The 21,124-nt window shown below is 48.2% G+C and overlaps 1 pseudogene; it reads left to right on the top strand.

Moving 5' to 3' along the window:
• The first annotated feature begins 271 nt into the window (after positions 1-271).
• Positions 272-2,174, top strand: LOC123168140 (putative F-box protein At5g42430; annotated as a pseudogene).
• Positions 2,175-21,124: the final 18,950 nt, after the last annotated feature.

The raw sequence follows: 21,124 nt of genomic DNA, 5'->3' as shown, positions 1-21,124 counted from the left end.
TCATTGATTAAAAATGGCACAACAAGGCTCACGTTTCCTTCTAGTCATGTTTGGAAAAAGGTTATTTTGAAAGTTGTGAATTCTTACATACATGTCATTTTTGTGTTTGTATCTATGACCAATAATACTACGCCTACGGATAGGTTGCTACAGAAAGATGCCTACATACTGACATGGCAAATTTCTATGCGACTGAGTGAGGTGAGGTGAGGACAACTACTTGATTATATATTCAACTGTATGAGGCCACGTCCTGTCCGTAAGGTGAGTGCGTAAATGTGTGCCATAAGTGTAGCATTTCTCATCTATGACTATCCAATCCAAGCATCCCCATTTCCTATTTCTAACTTCAGCGTCCGTGCTGTTGTTTCCCACTGTCCTCTGAGAAGTGAAGTGCCGCCGGTCGCATCCCCGTTCACCGCCGGCACCCGTCGCTGTCGTAAACCACACCAAGGTAACTTTCCGACTCCCTAGAGGACCACCACCACCATTGGGTTAATTATTCGCAGCCAGATCCATGTTTTCCTCTCTCCATTTGCAGATCTGACCTGACCGTGTCCCCTGCCTAGCCCTTCCTCCTCCATGGAGGAGGCGGAGAAGGGGGAGATCTTGGAGTGGAACACCAAGCCGAGCTCCATGGAGGAGGCGGAGAAGGGGGAGATCTTCGAGAGGAACACCAAGCTGAGGTTGGACGACCATCCGCAGGCGACGGCGATGGGGGTGGCCAGCCTGTTCAACGTCGACCTCATCCTGGATATCCTCTCCCGCCTCCCAGCCAGATCCGTCCACCGCTTCAAGTGCGTCTCAGTGCTCTGGCGCGACCTCATCGCCGACCCCGCCAACCACAAGAAGCTACCCCAGACCCTTGACGGCTTCCTCTACACGACCTTCTGCAGCAGCGGGTATCGTCACCACTTCGCCGGTTTCTCCGGCGGCGCAGCCTCCTTCGACCCTTCCCTCCCTTACCTGCATCCTAACAAGGGTGAGGGCATCACCCAGGTGGACGCTTGCAATGGCCTCCTTCTCTACCGCCGCTACAACAGCAACAGGCATGATTACCACTTTGTTGTGTGCAATCCCGCCACCGGGAGGTGGGTGGAGCTGCCACCTCAACCTCAAACGCAGGAGACGATGAACAGACTTAACAATACCGCAGGCCTGGCTTTCGATCCAGCAGTCTCGTCCCATTTCCATGTTCTTTGTTTCGAGCGGACCTTTCCGAAAACTTTGATCACATGAGTGAACATCTACTCGTCTCGCACAGGAGCCTGGATTCATAGAGACAGTGGGATAGTTGAGAAAGCTACCCTGTTCAGGAGTAAATGTGTCTTTGTCGGTGGTATGCTGTACATCATGGGTAACCTGGAGGACATCAACGGCGAGTATGTGCTGGTGGGGGTGGACATGGAGGGGAAAGTGTGGAAGACTATCCGTGTGCCGTACGGTTCAAAATTTGGTACTATTGGATTGTCGCAGGGGTGCTTACACTATGTTGTAGCTCCTGTAAATAATAACAATGAAATCCTAGTTTCTGAGATAGCACTCTGGTGCCTCAAGGATTGTGACAGTAAACAATGGGTCCTGAAGCATACTGCCAGCATCGATACGCTTATGAGCATGACTGAGGAGAAGTACAGGGTGGTTGAGATTCATCCAGATTGCGACACAATTTTCCTGGCTCGGTATGGAGGTGATACCTTGGTATCATATGACATGTGGCATCAGAAAGTTGGCTGTATCATTAATCTTGAGAAAAACAGTGTACAGAAATTTCTACCCTATGTTCCTGTATTCTCGGAGCCATTAGCAGATGCTGAGGGGTAGTAGCTTTACCTTCAAACCACCCTGTGTTTCCTCCCAAAAACTGGCTCTTCTTTCATCTGAACAATTTGTCTGTGCACCTCTGAATCTGCTTCAATCATGGCCCCCCTATTTGTTGGTGCTTGTACTCCTGCTTGCTTGATTTCCAGTTCAGAGCAATGCCTGGTAAACATCAGCATTATTTCATTTTCAAAGAACGGATTTTCAAAGAATGTTATTACCCTTATTCTTGTTTGCCTACCACTGGTTGTTGTTCTGGACATGTCTTAGTTTCATGGGGCTAAATTGTACTGTAATAGGCCCTCTTATCCATACCAATCAGTTATTATTATTATCCAAAATCTTAGTGCATATCGTCAACCTGCTAGTGTACTAAAATGTTCAGTCAGACTTGTTACTGGTGTGATCTCTAGTTGACTTTATGCATTTGGTATTTTGCAAAGCACTTCCTTTGAGAAATTCTTTATTTGGGTTTGCTGTAGCTAATGATTCAGTAAAGCTTTGGATCTGCTGACCACAGAGAAATTGTAGGAGTATTAATATCTGAAAGTGAAATATAAATGTAAGCTTTCATGAAAAAAAAAAGTGCCAGGTGTATGCGTGTTTGGTCCATCATATAAGCTTGCGCTTCACGTATGAAAAATAGGATTTTGGCAGGTGCCAGGACGGGGCATTTTCTGTGCTAGAAATGTAGTGGCCATGAACATATATAGGCTTGTCTATTGGTTTAGACGCTTTGCGTTTTGCGCTCTTAACTGAAGCCTGGGTAATGCGGCCGATGTGCCTTGTGGCTGTACGCGTCGAAACCGTACCCGGCAAGGAAGAAAAATCACCGCGTCAAGACTCCCAGATTCTGTTAAAATATGCAAATCCTAATGTCAATATCTTATTGTCACTACTAGGAAAAAGCCTGTTAGTGACGCACCTGTTTTGCCTACTAATGGCGCACCTGTTTTGCAGTGCGCCACTAAAGTGCTGGGTGGTGCGCCACTAGTATGAATATTAGGAATTTTTTTCCTTTTCTGATATTTGCACAGGTTATAAAACATATTACTGCACAGAATATAGACAACACAACATATAAACAGCAGAGTTATCGAATACAATAGAAGATTAGTCTCCGAATACAATTCATCATATTAGTCTCCGAATTCAAAAGACCGAACAAAGTTAGAACATTACAAGTCTCGAAACCGCGAGTAGCGAGTTTGGCTTCACATTACAAGTCGATATTGATCATCTAAACTACCATCACATAGAAGAGAGCTGCGGTCATCACGATTAGCATCATCGCGATGAAACTGGTCTTCATCCGGTTCCTCCTCCGCTCCCTCCTCTCTCCCGCTAGATAGCGCGCGGATCTAGCTTCCGCCTCCGCCCTAGTGGTGTACCCTTTGTAACTGTTACCGCTGAAACGGTGAACCTGTCTCCGACACTCCTCCCAGTCGTCGTAGACTCCGGGAACCTTACCCTTGTACACGACATACGATGACATCTCTATGCACTAGCCAAACAAAACGTTAGTAGCAATTCATAGACAATACATAAGCAATATATAAGTATGCAACAAAAGGATCGGAAGAGAAAAGCAACACATTAATAGCACGATTCATGGTCCTACTAATAAATAGCATCGATTACATATAAGTTGAACGACTGTCCAAACCAAAGAGACATACAAGTTCATTAAAGTTTAATATTACAAATGAGCCAATCGACATTTCAGAACTACATAGCATCACTACTTTTGACTCGACTCAGGGACCGGAGCGTGGATAAAGCCGCCGTCTTTTGTGATGGTCATGAAATCGCGGGCGTTGTCAGCCTGCATTTGTAGCGTTGTTTCTATCTCACTGTTGGACGGTTGATGTCTGAGATAGAACTGCCCCGAGGTACGAAGGACATCTTGATGGATGATTTCCGCAAACTCCGACTGGATGCGAAAGAATTCTTGTGTGATGTCCGCGTCCTGGATTGCCGACAAGCATGCGGCCCAATCTTTGAGATTATTTGGTAGCAGAAGGTGATTATGGTCCCGTACAATCGCCCGCATGTGATGGAGGGCGTAGTAGGCATCCTTCTGACCGCCAGGCGGCTGCTTAACGCAGGGGAACGTCGTATTGTGGGTGAAGATGTGCTTGCCGTACCTACGAACTGGCCTGCTGAAGGTGCCTCCAGATCTGGCGTAGCCGGGGAGAACATCATCAAGAACTTTCTTGATATTTGTGTAGTCTTTCTTCGACTGACGGTCCGGGTCGAAATACGTGGCCATGGAATATTTCAGGCTTAAGAGGATGAGTGTGCAATGTGTGTCACCGCACAAAACACGGAATGTTAGAAAAAAAAAGAACGATCGAAATCTAAGAAATCATATGTTACGGGGCGGTGAGGGGATGACTTACTCGGGAAAGTAAGGCACGAGGAAGTTATTCTTTTCTGGGTTTGCCAGAATGACGCCTTCGAGGTATGAACTCGCGACTTGCCGGTCCCCAGCGCTGCCCAAGATCTTGGCATGCATGTAGAAGGGGTCGACTATCACGATGTCCGGGGTCTTGTCTCTAATGATCCGCATCTCCATACTCAGCGAAAATAGCCGAACGAAGGTGTAGTGCAGCGGATGAAGGTTAAACATAGCGAAGATGTCATCAAACCGCAGGACGATCGTACCCCCGATGGCGCTATCCACAAAGCCCTTGCCCTCTGGCACCTTGGCCACGAAAACCGGGTATGCCACATCATTCTCGGAGAGACGCCGCTTCTCCAAAGAAAGAACACTGTCATGCAGACTCCGCATAGCACCGGTTGCAGTATTGAACAGATTAGTCGGTAGCATCGGCCTACCCGCCACATGCACCCTCCTCGAGATATCCTTAGGTGAAGGTGGCCCGTCCTGAGCACGGATCGTACTCGATGCCGGCTGGCTCGCACCGCCCTTGTTATTCTTTCGTTTCCGTCCCTTCTTCCTCATCTGCTGTAATGGGATCGAGTTCTGCTCAGAGACCGCCTTCTTGAGTGTGTTGGGGCTAATAATATTCCGCACCTCGGCTATCCGAGGCTCGGTGAAGGCGGCAGCTGGAGGCGTCTCCTGAGAACTGAACGCCAGACGACGCCTGTTGCAATTGGGTTTCTCCGCGGTACCAGCTAGATCGCGGTCGTCTTTTTCAGAGTTGGGTTCTTGAGAAGGAGGCCCGAAGAATTCGTCACTGTACCCATGTTCGGCAAAGTACTTATCGACGTTGGTAAATGTACCGTCGTCGTTGTCGTCGTCGTCCGGATCCTGTGCCATATGCATGTCCGGATCCTGTGCCATAGGGATGTTTGGCATGTCCGGTAGCGTTGCGGCGGTCTTGCCATGGCTTGGCGCCGACACGACTGGCGGTGTTGTCTGTGGGGTGGTGTCCCCCGCCCCCAAACGAATCTGGCTCTTCGGCCAAAGCAGGGGCCAGCTTACGCAGGCGCTGAGGGTCATCACATCATCTTCGTCGGCCCCAGCGGGTCGAATCGGAGGTAACAACTCGTCGCAGCCTGGCAGCACCCGAACCAGTTCAACCCTATACACGATGGGTGGCATCGGATTATCATGGAACACGGGGTTGCCCGGTTGAACGATTCTGCCCTTGGCGACATCGATCAACTACCGCCCACGAAGTGCAGGAGAGTGCATGGAACGTCGGCGGCGCCCTGCAAAAACATGTAGGGCGTCAGGGATGCCCAGTCAAAGGCAAGGAGATGAAGTCATCGGCCGAGAGGCTTAGTTACCGTGATGGCGTCGAGCTCGGCTAATGTCGAGGCACCGCCAATGGCGGGCGTGCAACTGACGGAGGGGACGCTTGCTGCCGAGGTGCCGGCCGGCGTACACCCGGGTGCATTAAGCTCCAATGCCCGTGCCGGCGCCGGAGACACCAATACCGCCTCCGCCGGAGACACCAATGACGCCGCCTGCGCGTTGTGCGAGTTGCTGGCCGTGAAGCTGGGAACCGGGGGCGGCCCCTGTTGGCCGCCCGCAATCCACGTCTGCAGCCCCTGAATCAAGGTAGGCACAATGGCAGTGAGCGTCGTTCCCAGTTGTTGTTGCACTTGCTCTTGGACAATCTCCGGAATCCGCGCCACTTGTGCCTTGAGTTATTGAACCTCGCGCGACTGGCTTTTCGAGCTGGTCTTTTTCTCCTTTCGCCCACCAGCGTTATAGTATGACGACCATTTTGTGGACAAGCCTTTGCCGGCCACACGACCAGCTGACAACGGCTTACTGAGCTTATCATTGTTTTTTATTATGTTCAACGCCTTATTTAGAGTGTTGTCCCAAGAGGAGCTCTGAGATGACCCCGCGCTACTGCTTTCAGTCTCCTGTGGAAGGAATGTGAACCATTTAGAAATTTGGCTTCATTAATCAGAATGCAACCATATGGAGCTAATTACGCGGGGGTGTATTCCTTACCAGAACACGCTCAAGCGCCTTGGTCTTCGGATCCATGGTAAGCTCCTTTGTTACCCGGTCCTCCTTGTACCGGGCCCTGACATAGTTCCTGGTCTGCTTCTCACGGTATTTCTCGAAGCAGGGCGGTAGGCCTTGCTCGGCACGCTCCGCATCCTCCTTGTCCCATATAGGTTCCGCCACTCTGTAACCGTCGGGACCGAGTTTGTGTACCCCTAAGTTCAAGTCCCGCATCTCTTTCCCCCACTGACTTTATTCCTCGGATGCGCCGCTCTCGCACTTGATCTTGAACTCCTTGTAGTCATCTTCGCTGATCGATGGATTTTTCGCCTTGATCTTCTTATAACTATCACCTTTGTTAATCATTCTCTTCACCGCGCTTCTCCAAGTAGACAGGGCCGTGCTCATCTTCGTGAGGGCGGCACTGTTCACTTTATTCCCTGAGAGGCGTGTGTTTGCAAAGTCAGCGGGGAACTTGTATCGTTCGTGCAGCTTCGTGAAGAGGAGGTTGCGCAAATTCCCTCGGTCCTTATGCCTTAGGTTCTCGGTGTTGATCGAGACGGTGCTCCGGAGAATGCACGCGAGCTGAACTGAGTACCCCTTGACTAATTCTTTGGGCGCCGTTGGATCCCCGTCGCAGTTCACTTCAGTAAATTCCTCCTTGACGGTGCCGAGCACGTTCGGGCGCCGGTCCTTCCGTTGCCTCTTCGGTTGGCTGCCATCTGTGCGTGCGCTGCCATCATCAGTGGTGGCATCCTCGGCGGCACCATCAGTGGTGTCATCCCCGACGCCACTAGGGGTTGTGTAGTCAGGATCGGTGTCTTCCGCGGCGTCCTCATAGCGGTGAGGTTCTTCCTCCATCTCCTGGGACAGCTCCCAGAATGCCTTGCCGCCCGAACCGCCGGCCTCATCGTTGTGGGCCATGTTTCGCTCTAAATAGGAAAAAAGTTTGGTCAAAAAGTTGGTTATTGTCAAGGAACAAGATCATGGTCTCATCATTTAGGGTTTGTCGACACCGAGGCATCCTAAAAGCTAAGCTTTTATCATTTAGGGTTTGTCGACGCCGAGGCACCCTAAAAGCCTAAGCTTTCATCATTTAGGTTTTTATCGACACCGAGGCACCCTAAAAGCCAAGGTTTTATAATTTAGGGTTTGTCGACGCTGAGGCACCCTAAATGCTAAGTTAAGTTTTCATCATTTAGGGTTTATCGATGCCGAGGCACCCTAGGTTGACTGATATATATGGGTATCTTCTAATAATATACCCTATCAAGAAAAGGGAAGGAGAATTCTAAGTTGGGCCTAATCACTTGGCTCTATTGCCACCTATGGTTTAATGCAGCAAGAATAAAGGGGCAGTTGATCCTACTTAATTAAGTACTAAGATACCCCGGCCCATGCATTAGTCGCAAGTACCCCATATGTCCTATTTTTAGCAAAGTCATGCTAAAATTCACGGAAAATTTCAGCATGACCTTTGCTGAAAATAGGACATATGGAGTACCCGAATTTGCCGGAACGGAAGTTAATCGACATTCCGGCAAACTCAAGGGCCTCTCGGGGTACCTGCAAAATCATCACGACACGATGGTCGGAGACAAAACCCAGCAAACTAGCACCACAATGTGCCTCTACTTTCATATGGATGAAAAGGCCACAGACCATATGGTCCTCTGCTTTCATATGGACAAAAAGCAGCTCAACTTATGTGAGCTTCCATTCCAGATCTAATAGCAGCAAGTTGTTCACTTGTACTTGCAGGCTAAGAAACATTCCAGATCTACATTCCAGTTCTTTCCAACATATCTAACAGATTCCAGGACTATAGAATTGGAAGCTAAGAGGTAAAACAGTTCGGAAAACTCATATTCGACGTAAAACAGCTCAAAACTACTCAGTGTTAGCAGCTCAACATACAGTTCAAGTGTAGAGGCACTACATAGTTCAACACACGACTCATACTAAAATCCATACTGCAACACCTGAAAAGAATTCTGCACACTCTAGATACATAAATCTCCAAATTAAGGGCACTTCAGTCCTATCTTTTCCGTTGTTCATAAACGGAAGAAAGCATAATATAAGGAGAACCTTTTTCCAGTGTATCTTTCTTAGCAGTGACAAATGAAAGAAGAAGTTTTCTTTTTTGTAGTGAGCCATTGACAAAGACAAGATCATTTGCTGAACCAAATGACACAAGATTTTCAGAATGCATAACCTAGAAAATTGGCTGGTACTTTAAACAAAAAAGATTTCAGATCTTCAGTTTTATGGGCACAAACACAACCACACAAGCATATGTAGATTGTAGAATACTGATAGTTGCATGCATCAGGTAGTTTAAATTAAACAGCTACATACATTAATCTAGCACAAACTCAAGTGTCTCTGGTTTAAGCTAGCTTGGCATGTGACCACAATCTAGCGCAAGCTCAAGTGTCCCTCTGGTTTAAGCTGGCTTAATATGTGACTGCGCCAGCAGCGATGTAGGCAGCTGTACAATTATTTGGATATGAATCTTGACCAACAAAATCATCAGAATGTTTGTCATTGCTACAAAAAGTACTGAAACTGTTCTTGTTGCGGTGTTTCTCAAAAAAAGATACAGCCCCACCTTCATAAGTTTGTGTAACTTTAATTTCATCATGTTATCTTTTTCTAGCATTGCTTAACCATCCCCTCAATAAAGTTATTGTTACTACCTGGGAGGGATTATATGCTTGTTTACCACTACTAAGACATTTTTTCTATAATCTTCATTCTCCTGCTAATTTTTTTACAAGTGTTGATACCAAAACATTGCAACCCTGTAGTTCAAGATCAGAGTCAAAACATTGATAAATTGACCCACACAACCCTGTAGCAAGGCACTTCAGCATCCTTGTTCCTAGTTTTATAGCAACGAAGTTTCAAGAAACTACCAAACTCTAGATACATAAATCTCCAAATTAAGCACGGAAAAGCGCTCTGACAGGTCAAAGTAGGAAAGTCATGTATCTCTATCTCACCTTCTGTGAGGGATTTCTCCAAGGTCTTCCGAGATGGTGACAAGTCAAACCTGAAGAAATGTTACAGTGTTATTTTTCAAGTTTCGATGAAATCAACCATGCACTGAAACTTTCACACATAAAAGAACGAAAATAAAAGATTTGAGAGAGACCATCTGAAGCATTATCTAGACTTTCAAAAACCCGTTTTATTTCCAAGCAAAATGGCAAAAGGTCAACTACGCCGTCCTCTGCGAGAGAGAGGCATTGCTGAACTGCTCCTCAAACACCATGACGATCTCCAGATCAAAAGATATCTCAGTGCAGGCAAATTCCCTCTGATTCAGATAAAATTCTCTGGGACTTTATTTCACCTCTATTCCTACTGGAAATTAAACAGTATGAACATGAACTTAAGCAATGCACCGTGTATATTATATTAATCAAACAGACAAACAATCAACAAGATTTAGACTAATGGCGCGGCCAGGGGCCGAGGGGAGCACGACCACGGGGGGGGGCAACCAGGAGCTGGGGCGCGGTGGTGCGACAGTCTACGGCGACGAAATCGAAGGGGGGGGAGGGGAACCGATGCAGCTCACCGAGAGGAAGACGATGGCGAGCTCGTGCGGGGCCGGGGGTGACCCGGATCGACGGTGAGGCCGCGGTGGCCGGAGGTGGAAGAAGACCTCGATCCGCGGTGAGCTCCTGGACTCCTTGGTGGGGTGCGGGGACGACGGTGGTCGCGGGGACGATGCGGTGACGGCGACGACCTAGTCGGGTGAAGCAGCGAGGGGAGGGGAAGTGGGAAGGTGCGGGGGCGGCGGCGGTTTGCACAGGGCGCGGGGGCGGGCGCAGTACGGGTCGGGTTGCGGCGGGGCAGTGGGCGGGTGAGAGATAGAAAGGGGACTGGGGATTTTTGTGGGGGGAAGGGTTAGCAATGGTGCACCACCGAGCGGTGCGCCATTAGAATTTTTTTTGATAGCAATGGCGCATCCACACGCGGTGCGCTATTAGTAATCTTTTTTTTGTATAGCAATGGCGCATCCCAGAGAGGTGCGCCATTAGTAATCTTTTTTTTGAATAGCAATGGCGCACCCCAGAGAGGTGCGCCATTAGTAATCTTTTTTTTGTATAGCAATGGCGCTCGGGGGCGGGGGGAGGGAGGGGGAACCGAGCGAGGAGACAGGGGAGGGTGCAGGGGTCGTCGCCGGCGGTGGAGCGGGGAGGGTGCGGGGGGTCGGCAGCGGCGGTGGAGCGGGAGAGGGTGCGGGGGGTCGTCGGCGGCGGTGGAGCGGGGGAGGGTGCGGGGGGTGCTCGGCGGCGGTGGAGCGGGCCGGGGAGGGTGCGGGGTGTCGGCGACGGCGGTGGAGCGAGGGAGGGTGCGGTGGGTGCTCGGCGGCGGTGGAGCGGGGGAGGGTGCGGGGGGTCAGCGACGGCGGTGGAGCGGGGGAGGGTGGGGGGGTGCTCGGCAGCGAGGGGGGATAGCGATCGAGATGGAGGGGGATCGAGATCGAGTGTCCTCATGAATATTCAATATTTTTTCATATTCATCAAATTTGAAAAAAATATTCATGAATTCAAAAAGTGCCCATGAAATTTAAAAATATTCATGAGTTCAAAAAATATTAACAAATTCAATACTTTTTGTGAGTTAGAAATTCAATACCATAATAAACATAAATAAATATTCATGAGGACACTAGAACAGAAGAAATATCATTTCAATATGTCGAAATACAATCGAGAAATGAAGGCTACAATTTAAATACAATCGATCTTAGCTATCTATCTGTTCACAATCTTCTTGCCCTTATTTTTCGTAAATGGAGTTCTTCTCTTGAACGGACGTCCTTTAGGTAGGGTGGTCCTGCTTCTTCTTGTGGTGTATGCTGGTACTTCATCGTCGTCGTCATGTTCCATCTTCGGGTCGCCGTACTTGTCGAAGTCTTGCTCATTGGCGACTCCATCCATTCCGATGATCTTCCTTTTGCCTCTCCTCACGACAACACGACTAGGCTTTGACGGGTCGGTAACGAAGAAGCATTGGTCCACTTGGGAAGCCAGTACCCATGGCTCATTTTTCGCGGTGACGTTTGCGCCCGCGGTCTTGGATTTGGCTTCGGGTATAACCATGGTGGTGAAATACCGGTCTTCTTTAGGACGCTCTTGGCCCATCTGACACAGAACATCGGGACCTTCTCTCCAGCATAGCTCAGCTCCCAGATCTCCTCGATCCTTCCGTAGTATCTGTCCTTGTCGTTACCTGTGTAGGATTCCATCGTTACCCCGGAGTTCTGATAACCATCGCTCTTCATGTCCTTTCCCTCGGTATAGAATGTGTAGCCGTTGATATCGTACGCCTCATACGTCATCAGGTTGTGCTCGGCGCCCTGTGACAAGGCGAATATGAGTTGTTCTTCCGCGGAAGAATCCTCATGTAAAGGGTACGACAAAAGCTTCTGCTTGAACCAACGCGTGAAACATGAGTTGTGCTCTTTGATTATATCTCCGTCCGTCCTCTGTTGTCCTCGGTCATTGTACGTCTTCTCAATAAAGGTTTTGTGCTCTACCACCCAAGGATCAACCACGTCTATGTGTTGTAGCGCGACTAGGTTTGCTCTTTCAAAGTCGGCGAGTCGACCCTCGAAGTCGACATGCATTTCGCGGTGACCCTCACGGTGACCCCATCCAGCGAGCCTGCCGAGGTGCCTGTTGACGGGCAGACCAACGGGGTTCTCGATGCCTAGATAATTCGTGCAGTAGGAGATGCACTCTTCGGTCAGAAAGCCCCTGGCTATGCTTCCCTCTGGACGTGACATGTTGCGAACGTATCCTTTGATGACACCATTCATCCTTTCGAACGGCATCATGCTGTGCAGGAACGTCGGCCCGAGTTGGATGATATCCTCCATGATATGGACCAGCAGATGCACCATAACGTCAAAGAATGCGGGCGGGAAGTACATCTCAAGCTCGCATAGTATCACCACGATCTCTTCCTGTAGCCTTCTGAGTTGCCTCACGCCAACCGACTTCCGAGAGATGACGTCGAAAAAGTTGCATAGGTCAAATAGCGTTTCACGGACGTGCGCGTCCATGATCCCACGGATTGCAACTGGAAGTATCTGCGTCATCAACACGTGACAGTCGTGAGACTTCATCCCGCTGAACTTCTGCTTCGCGGAGTCTAGGTATCTGCTCATCTTCCCCGCGTAACCGTAAGAAAGTTTTACTCCTATGAGGCAGGTGAAAAACTGATCGATCTCCTCCTGACTTAGAGTGAAGCACGCGGGAGGGAAGTCATTTCCGGTCTTCTTGGCCTTTTTGCCTTTGCGACGACTTTCCGTGTCCTGCTTCGCCTCATCATTATCATCATTGGCGTGAAGCTCCTCCCTGATGCCCATTGATTTCAAGTCTGCCCTTACTTTCGGCCCATCTTTGGTCCTCTCTGGCATGTTGAGCAGGGTACCAAGCAGACTGTCGCACACGTTCTTCGTGATATGCATGACATCAAGGCTGTGAGGCACACGGTGGATCTTCCAGTACGGCAAGTCCCAGAAAACAGACCTCGTTTTCCATACCTTCAGCAGCGGCTCTTGCGCCTTTCGCTTCTTTCCCGGCTCTGGCGCCTTTTGCTTCTTTTCCGATAGTGGGCAATCTTTCCAATTTTTCAACAGCTCGTCTATTTCCTCGCCGCTCCTCGTACGCGGGCGTCTTCGGGTTTCGGTTTCACCATCGAACAGATCCTTGCGTTTCCTCCATGAGTCATCGTCGCGAAGCCACCTTCGATGTCCCATGAACACGGTTTTTGAAGACCCGGGATCTCTATCTAGCTGGCGATATGTTGTGTCATCCATGCACCTGACGCATCCAGAAAATCCATGGACCACCTGCCCCGGGACATATCCGTAACCGAGATAGTCGTGCACCGTCGTGAGCAGTGCGGCTCTCATAGGGAAATATTATTTCTCTGTGGCGTCCCACGTATTGGCTGGCGTTTTCCACAGCGTGTCTAGCTCCTCTTTCAGCAGCCCCAGATACAGATTGATGTCGTTCCCTGGTTGTTTCGGCCCTTCAATTAGCATACTCATGTGAATGTACTTCCTCTTCATGCACAACCAGGGGGGAAGGTTGTACATCCACACAAACACATGCCATGTGCTATGTGTGCTTCTCTGGCTGCCAAACGGATTGACTCCATCGGTGCTCGCGCCCAGCACGATATTCCTTGGATCATTCCCAAATTCTGGGTGTTCGAAATTCAACGCTTGCCACTGGCTCCCATCCTTAGGGTGACTCAGCATCTTGTCTTTTTTATTTATCTCCGGATCATTTGCGTCATCTTCTCGCTTCTTCTCCTCCCTATCCGCGTGCCAACGCAAGAGCTTTGCTACCTTAGGGTCCGCGAAATACCGCTGCAGACGAGGAGTGATCGGAAAGTACCACACCACTTTTCGAGGAGCTTTCTTTCTCTTCTTGTATCGAGTGACGCCGCACGCCGGACATATGGTAGACTCCGCGTGCTCGTCCCGATAAATGATGCAATTGTTCATGCACACATGGTATTTCACGTGCGGTAAATCCAGAGGATACACGATTTTCTTCACCTCCTCGAAACTGGTCGGACACTTGTTTCCCTTGGGAAGACGTTCGTGCCAGAATGACATGTTCTCGTCGAAGCATGCGTCGGTCATTTTGTGTTTTACCTTCATCTCCAGAGCCATGAGCGTTACTTTCAGGCGGGTATCCTCGGGCCTGCATCCTTCATACAATGGAGTAACCGCGTCTATCTCAAGTTGATCCAGCTTGGCTTTCTCTCGGGCGGCAGCTCTTGCGTTATCCGTCTGCTTGAGAAGCAGCTCTTGAATATGAGGGTCCTGCACCCAGCCCATTGATGATCCATCGTCGTCTGCTCCGGCATCTTCATCTTCATGATCATGCCCTTCGTCTGCTCCAGCATCTTCCTCATCATCATGTTCAGCATCTTCTACATGATGACTGTGTACTGCATCTACTTCGTGATCATGTCCTGGAGATTCTTCGTCTTCTCGCCCGCCCTCGCCGCGGTTGTCTTGCTGCCCTTCCTCATTTCTTGCCCGGCCCCCATGGGCGACTTCATAATCATCTTCATCACCTTGCCACCGATAGCCATCCATGAAACCACGCAAGAGCGGGTGGTCCCGCACTTGTACGGAATCCGGGTCCATAAGGCTCCTCAGCTTGCATCTTCGACACAGACATCTTATCTCCGTCTCGTTCTTTTGAAGCATCTCGGCCTTCGCGGAGCTCAAAAACCTATTCATGATGCCTTCGGTCATCGTGCGGATTATGGTCGCCTGCGGGGTAGAGCAAAACGATATTTTAGAACCAAGAAAAAAATTTGGCATGACTTTGCCTAAAAATAGGACAAAAAAGAATGCATAGTGCAAAAATTCTCGCCGAAACGGAAATGAATCAACATTCCGGCAAAATATTGGCAACTATCGCATTTCAAATACCGGTACCTGCAAACACAAACATATATGCAACACCACAAATATATGCAACACCACAAACATACATAGATCTAGCTAGGCCATAAAAAATGCATGTGCACGTTGTTGGAGGGAGAAAAAAATAGATCTACAACATAAAGAAAGCTTTTCCCTTACTTACCTATCAGAAAAAGATAATTTAACCACTTAATTTGGATGAATCTATGATGCAAATGAGGTGAGGAGGAGGAGGCAGCCGAGACAAGCTTGGAGGAGGAGGTGGAGAGAATGAAGTGGGGAAAATGAGTGTGTAGGTGGCTGTCCAAAATATCTAGCTGGTCCCAGGTTACTAATGGCGCACCACCCACAAATGCGCCATTAGTAACCCTGATTACTAATGGCGCACCAGCTGGCGGTGCGCCATTAGTAGTTTTGCAAAAAAACAAAAATGATAGTAGTGGCGCACTGTGCCCGGTGCGCCATTAGTATTTTTGGAAAAAAAATTGTTAGTAGTGACGCACCGCATGTCTGGTGCGTCATTAGTGTCCATATTATCTATAGCCCTTTTTTCTAGTAGTGTGTGCGCTAAGCCGCTAACTCCCATGAAAACCTGCAAGGTGGAAGATCATCTTTAGGAAAAGCAAAAGAAATTAGTATATTGCCTGTGCTTCATGATTCGGTAAAGAGGCAAGAAAACAGCGTGAAGCAAAGGGCCATGTAGAGTATAATCCAGCTCGGCCTGCTAGCTGCTCCATGCTAGCCTCATCATGTCGTTCCCGCGAGTGCTCCCCAACGTATGGCCGACCCGCCCAGCCCCCGTACTGCTGCTGATGGGCGCCTTACCCTGCCTCCCCCTCGCCCAGGACTGGACGCACCTTGGAAGCCAAGAGCACACGTCTGGGTAATTTCTTGGACCAAGACAAACGTATAACAATAGCAGATGCATTTGAACTGACATGTTGTATGTGTTAATACTTAATTTCCAAATTGGTGCTGCATGTGTTGATTTATAAATTGATGCACTTGAACATTGAACTGAAATTGAAGTGAAAAAGAATCATTTATCCATTAAACTCAATTTCCCCCCATTTTTGGACTTGATTTCATGTTGTAGAAAACAAGATCATGATATTTTTCATGGATGCCCGCAACAGGAGTGTCTACACATATAAGATGCACGGACAAAGCAACATGTTGATTAGGTACTCTTTTGTATCCCGTATTATTTTTTGTCATATTTTATCTATTTTGTTTGATCGTTCAACATCAATTTTTAGTTCTACTAATATTTTGTATTTTAGCAAATATTTTGATGCTTTAGCATGAGGTATTTCTTAGGTAGGTATGAGACTTTTTCAAGATAGTCCATTAGTTGTACTATTTAAAAAAAATTGAAGCTGCAATTCGAAGTTCGCCCCGGGCCCCCAAATTTTTGGAGACGGCCCTGGAGAGTATGAAGACAACAGGCAACGGATTGTTCACCCCTTACTTAGAGAGGAGGAACCGCATACTCTTGTAGTATTATCTCCATTTCTGCTATAATTTCAGGTGCAGTAGCAGCGTAGAAGCAGCAGATCGGACTATTTCAGAGGTTTCAGTCCAAGTTTCTGTTTCTGAAGCTGCTCCTCTCTTGTGAAGGTACGAGCGCACTACTCGTAGTATTTATTAACGGAGAGGTGGGTTCCTTCTTCAAAAACAAACGTGGTCTGCGCCAAGGCGATCCCATCTCCCCCTACTCTTCGACATGGTGGCATACTCGTTGTTTGCCATCTTAGACAAGGTTAGGGCTTCCGGCCACCTTAAAGAGGTCGTCCCTCATCTTATCCCTGGAGGTGTGACTATCTCAAATACGCTGACGACTTGGTGGTTCTCTTACAATCCGATTTTCTTAGAAGAGCCACGGTCAAAATTCTAATCATCTGCTTTGTGGGGATGCTAGGGTTAAAAATCAACTACTCAAAAAGTGAAGCGATTTCCAGTGGAATGGACAAGGAAGAGGGTCAAAGGATAGCGGATCTCCTAAACTGTTCTAACGGTTCTTTTCCCATTAGCTACCTTGGGCTCCCATGCGCTAACAAAATCACTGTGGACTCGGAGTGGGATCCTACCGGGGAGAAGGCTGTTAAAAGATGTGATCTGTTGCAAGTGAAGCTCATGTCTTCTGCGCCTCGTCCTGCGCTGACTAACGCGTGTCTCTCTACGATTCCTACCTTTGTGATGGGCTTGTTTAGAAGGTGTACACTCTGAATTTGAGAAAGTGCAGGCTAGAATTTTTCTAGGAAGTCGATCCCAAAAATGCAAATATCGAGTAAATAGCATAAAACTACTATTTTACAGGCTAGAGTTCCAAAAAACTATCAGTTTTTAATTTTTCTAAGATAACCACCAAATGGTTGGTCGGCTGTTTCAAAAAACCCAAAACATCCGGTGCTTTACAATTGATCGTGATTATGACAATTGGGACCCGCACGTAAGAAAACTAATTGTTTGACCGTTAAGTGACATGTGGGGTCCACATGTCAGCTCTCTTCCTCGTTCTCTTTACTCCTCCTGCCTCTCTTCTTCCCCAGGAGGTCGATGGAGCGCCGACCGCCGCTCCTTCCCCCAGCGCTGGTCGCCCCTCCTTCCACCAGCGTCGGTCGCCCCTCTTCCACCTCGTCGGCGTCGGCCGGCCGCTCCTCCGCCTCCACTATTGCCCCCTCTCCTTGGAACCTATTCTCCTCACCGTGGCATCTTCTCCCCTAACGCGCCGCCAGCCTCAGCCTGCAGCCATGGCGCCCGACATGCCGCCCTCCACGGAGCCATGGCGCCACCGGCCAAAGGCGCTGCCCCGCCGGCATGGACGGTCGCGATGAAAGGGAGCTCCACGGCGGCGCCGCTGCTCGGCGCCATGGCTGCTGGTCGCGATGGAAGGGAGCTCCACGCGCCGCCCGCGACGGAAGGGAGCTCCACGGCGGCGCCATGGTTGCTGGTCGTGACGGAAGAGAGCTCCATGGCGGCTGCTGGCGCACGACCACGGGAGGACCCGATTGCTTTTTTCAAAAGATTGCAGGGACCTGATTGCGTTTTTGAAAAGTTTGCAGGGACCTGATGGCGTTTTTGAAAAGTTTCAAGACACTGACATGTGGGACCCACATGTCAGTTAACGATCAAACAAACGGTCAAATATAGACGGATCGTTTAGGTGTGGGCCTGACCTGTCATAAACCTGCTTAATTTTTTAACAACGAAAATTTTGGGTTTTTCTAAACAGCCGGCTACCCACTTAGTAGTTATGCGAGAAAAATTAAAAACCGGTAGTTTTTTTGGAACCCTAGCCTATAAACTAGTAGTTTTATGCTATTTACTCGCAAATATCATATGGTCACATAGGCAGACATAAAAACTAAGGAGGCCTCGGGATTTTGAATTCTAGAAAGATGAACCTCGCCCTTATAACCAAATGGATTTGGAAAATCTCACAGGACGACGACGGACTTTGGGCGCGGTTACTTAAAGCCAAATACTTCCCCAGCTCTTATTTCTTTGCTTGTAACACCAAAGTGGAACCGTCTTGACACCAAATTCTTGTTAGCCAAATGGATTCCAGACAAACCTCTTTACGCATCCTTTCCTTTTTTTGCGCAATCTTTACGCATCCTTTCCCTCTCTATTTGTCATCAGGGCGGATCCCCACATTCTGGTTAGTAGGTGTTTGCGTCCGGTAGTGCCAATGTGGGTTTTCTTCGATCGCTCACGACGAATGAAACAATTGCTTGGGAAGCTCTCATGAATCTTTTACAGCCTGTAACTACCAACTCCCTCATGGACACTATTAGCTAGGATCTCGAAGCTTCGGGTAGCTTCTCTGTCAAATCTACCTACCCCCATACTTGTAGAAGGTCCTAAAGTTCGCTTTGCCAAGGCACTATGGGCTATACAAGTTCCTCTTAAGATTCAAATTTTCATTTGGCAAGCCACTTTAGATCGCCAGATTTCTTGGTGTGTGTGGCGCGAGGTCAGGGCACATCTCCATCTTGTAGGTAGGGCGATAATTTTCGCCATGAAGATGTCTTTCGGTTGATCTATGTATTTATTTTGTAAGGCGCAGTTGAATAATGCAATAAAGATCTTGGGTGTGTACGTCGCTTGATGTACTAGCCGGGGGTAATCCTCCTTTATGAAAAAAGTGATACTCATTTTGCCGAAAAGTTCATCGGAGGCACTTGTAAAAAACAACCACGGTGAACACGCAATTGCAAGCGGCCATCTAATTACTCAAACCAAAGGTATGCGATTGTTACTCAAAATTATGTGTTGTTAGAAAAGCAGTTGAAATGGAAGATATTCATCTCCTTAAATAAGGATGGTGTAAAATTTGTTGCTTCAGTCCTTGCACTGCCGTAAATGGCATTGAAGTTTTGCTTTATAAGAGGAGGGGAGGAGCCCTTATTCATAGAAAGCTGAGTGTAGTCGGATTTTAAGAAACACCAGGGCGACAAACATCAAAAGATGCTTTCTTTGCTAGGGATGGAATAACTTAGTACTGATGATGGCCAAGTCAGCTCGAAATCTGTTTAGTAATGCATGCCAAACATGATAGCCATTGTCCAGTGGTGGGCACTGAAGATGCGAGGATTGGGATGGATTAGAAAATGTAGTAATGCTAAAATGTTCCGATGAACTATTGCCTACTGCAGCATTGTTACCCACTACTAGCAATGTGACAGCCTACAAGATGGAACCACTGGCGCTGGAAGCAGGATGGTAATTTGGGGCCTGCTTGGATCGCACCCGCCGCTGGACGCAGGATTACATACTACTAGTACTGTACCGTATTGCGCTTGCGAGCTGCGGACGCGAAGCAACCTCTGCTGCAGGTACAGTACTGTATGCATGGTAACATGGTTATGTGATCAAAGTTTTACAAAGACTTTGCATTTTGGTCAATTTCAGATAGCAAGAACTCAGAGAAAGCTTCACGGAGAGTGGGAGGGATTGATATAGCACACAAGTTCCAATGGTAATGGTGTAGTGCAATGCTTGGCCGGCGGAAAAATCGCCCTCTCGCATCTGTCGCCTCTGCTACCTGGCATGCCATGTCTTCCGTCTTCATTGTCGTGAGCTTGACTCCCCGGATGCTCAGGGGTGGCCTAATCGACGAGAGGACGAGGTGGAGCCCGAGCATGACAACAACCTTCTAGGAATATTTTTATGGCAGCTCTATGTAGGGTCATAGGCGCCTGTTTTAGGCTGCTTTACTCGATGTGAACAATAAAATGTTTTTTTTGTAATCACAGTAAGAAATTGGAAGGAGAAAACTGACCCATGGACGTCGTTTAACTATGCTTGTTTGTTTATTGAGACAAGGTATTGGACAAGTGAAACTCGTTTTGCCAAAAAGCTCATCGAAGGTTGTTTGATCTAATTATACAAAACGACCAAGGTGAACATGCAAATGCAAGGGGCCATCGATCTAATTGCTCAGACAAAAGCTGTGCGATTATTGCTGAAAAATATGTGTTGTTAGAAAAGCCGGTGACATGGAAGATATCCATCTCCTTAAATAAGGATGGTGTGAAATTTGTTGCTTCAGTCTTTGCACCGTCTTAAATGGCATTGAAGTTGCTTTACTATAAGAGGAGGGGAGGAGCCCTTCTTCACAGAAAGCTGAGTGTGGTCAGATTTTGAGAGAGACCAGACCAGAGTGACAAACATCAAAAGTTGCTTTCGTTGCTAGGGATGAAATAACTTAGTACTGTCGATGCCCAAGTCAGCTCGAAATCTGTTTAGTAATGCATGCCAAACATGAGAGCCATTATACAGTGGTGCGCACTGAAGATGCAAGGATTGGGAGGTATTAGAAAACGTAGTAACGCTGAGATGGTCCGTGCGATTGTTGATCAAATTTTGTTGATAGGTCCGATGAACTATTGCCTACTGCAGCCTATTTATCCACTATTAGCAATGTGTCAGCCTACAAGATGGAGGGCTACAACCAGTGGCGCTGGCAGCAGGATCGTAAATTGGGGACTCCTTGGGTCGCAGCTGATAACTACCCTAGGAAAATCTTGGAACTGACTGTGGACGTAGGCGGGCGTTTGGATGGCTGCCGAAATTTCAGATTTACTTCGACCTTTTGTACAGCTGTCCAATTTGCTCGCCAAAATCCAATTAAGATCCCAGCAGCAAAATCTTTCGTCAAATAATTACCGCGATCGTGATCTGACAAAACGAACTCGGTGTCATCCGCCCCTCAGCTGGTAGGACGGACTGGTTGTCATCCAAATAGGGCATCGGTAACAGACGTCCAAATATATAGGGCTAGACTATTCTGTTACTGGTAACAGAATATTATTTTGTTACCCCTCAGCCCTATAAGGGCGCGACGCGCAGGCCATAGCAGAAACTCCCCGACCCGACCC

The sequence above is a fragment of the Triticum aestivum genome, chromosome 7D (assembly GCF_018294505.1).
Source record: "Triticum aestivum cultivar Chinese Spring chromosome 7D, IWGSC CS RefSeq v2.1, whole genome shotgun sequence".
In the NCBI taxonomy this organism is placed as follows: Eukaryota; Viridiplantae; Streptophyta; class Magnoliopsida; order Poales; family Poaceae; genus Triticum; species Triticum aestivum.
This window is presented reverse-complemented; position numbering and strand designations above follow the sequence as displayed.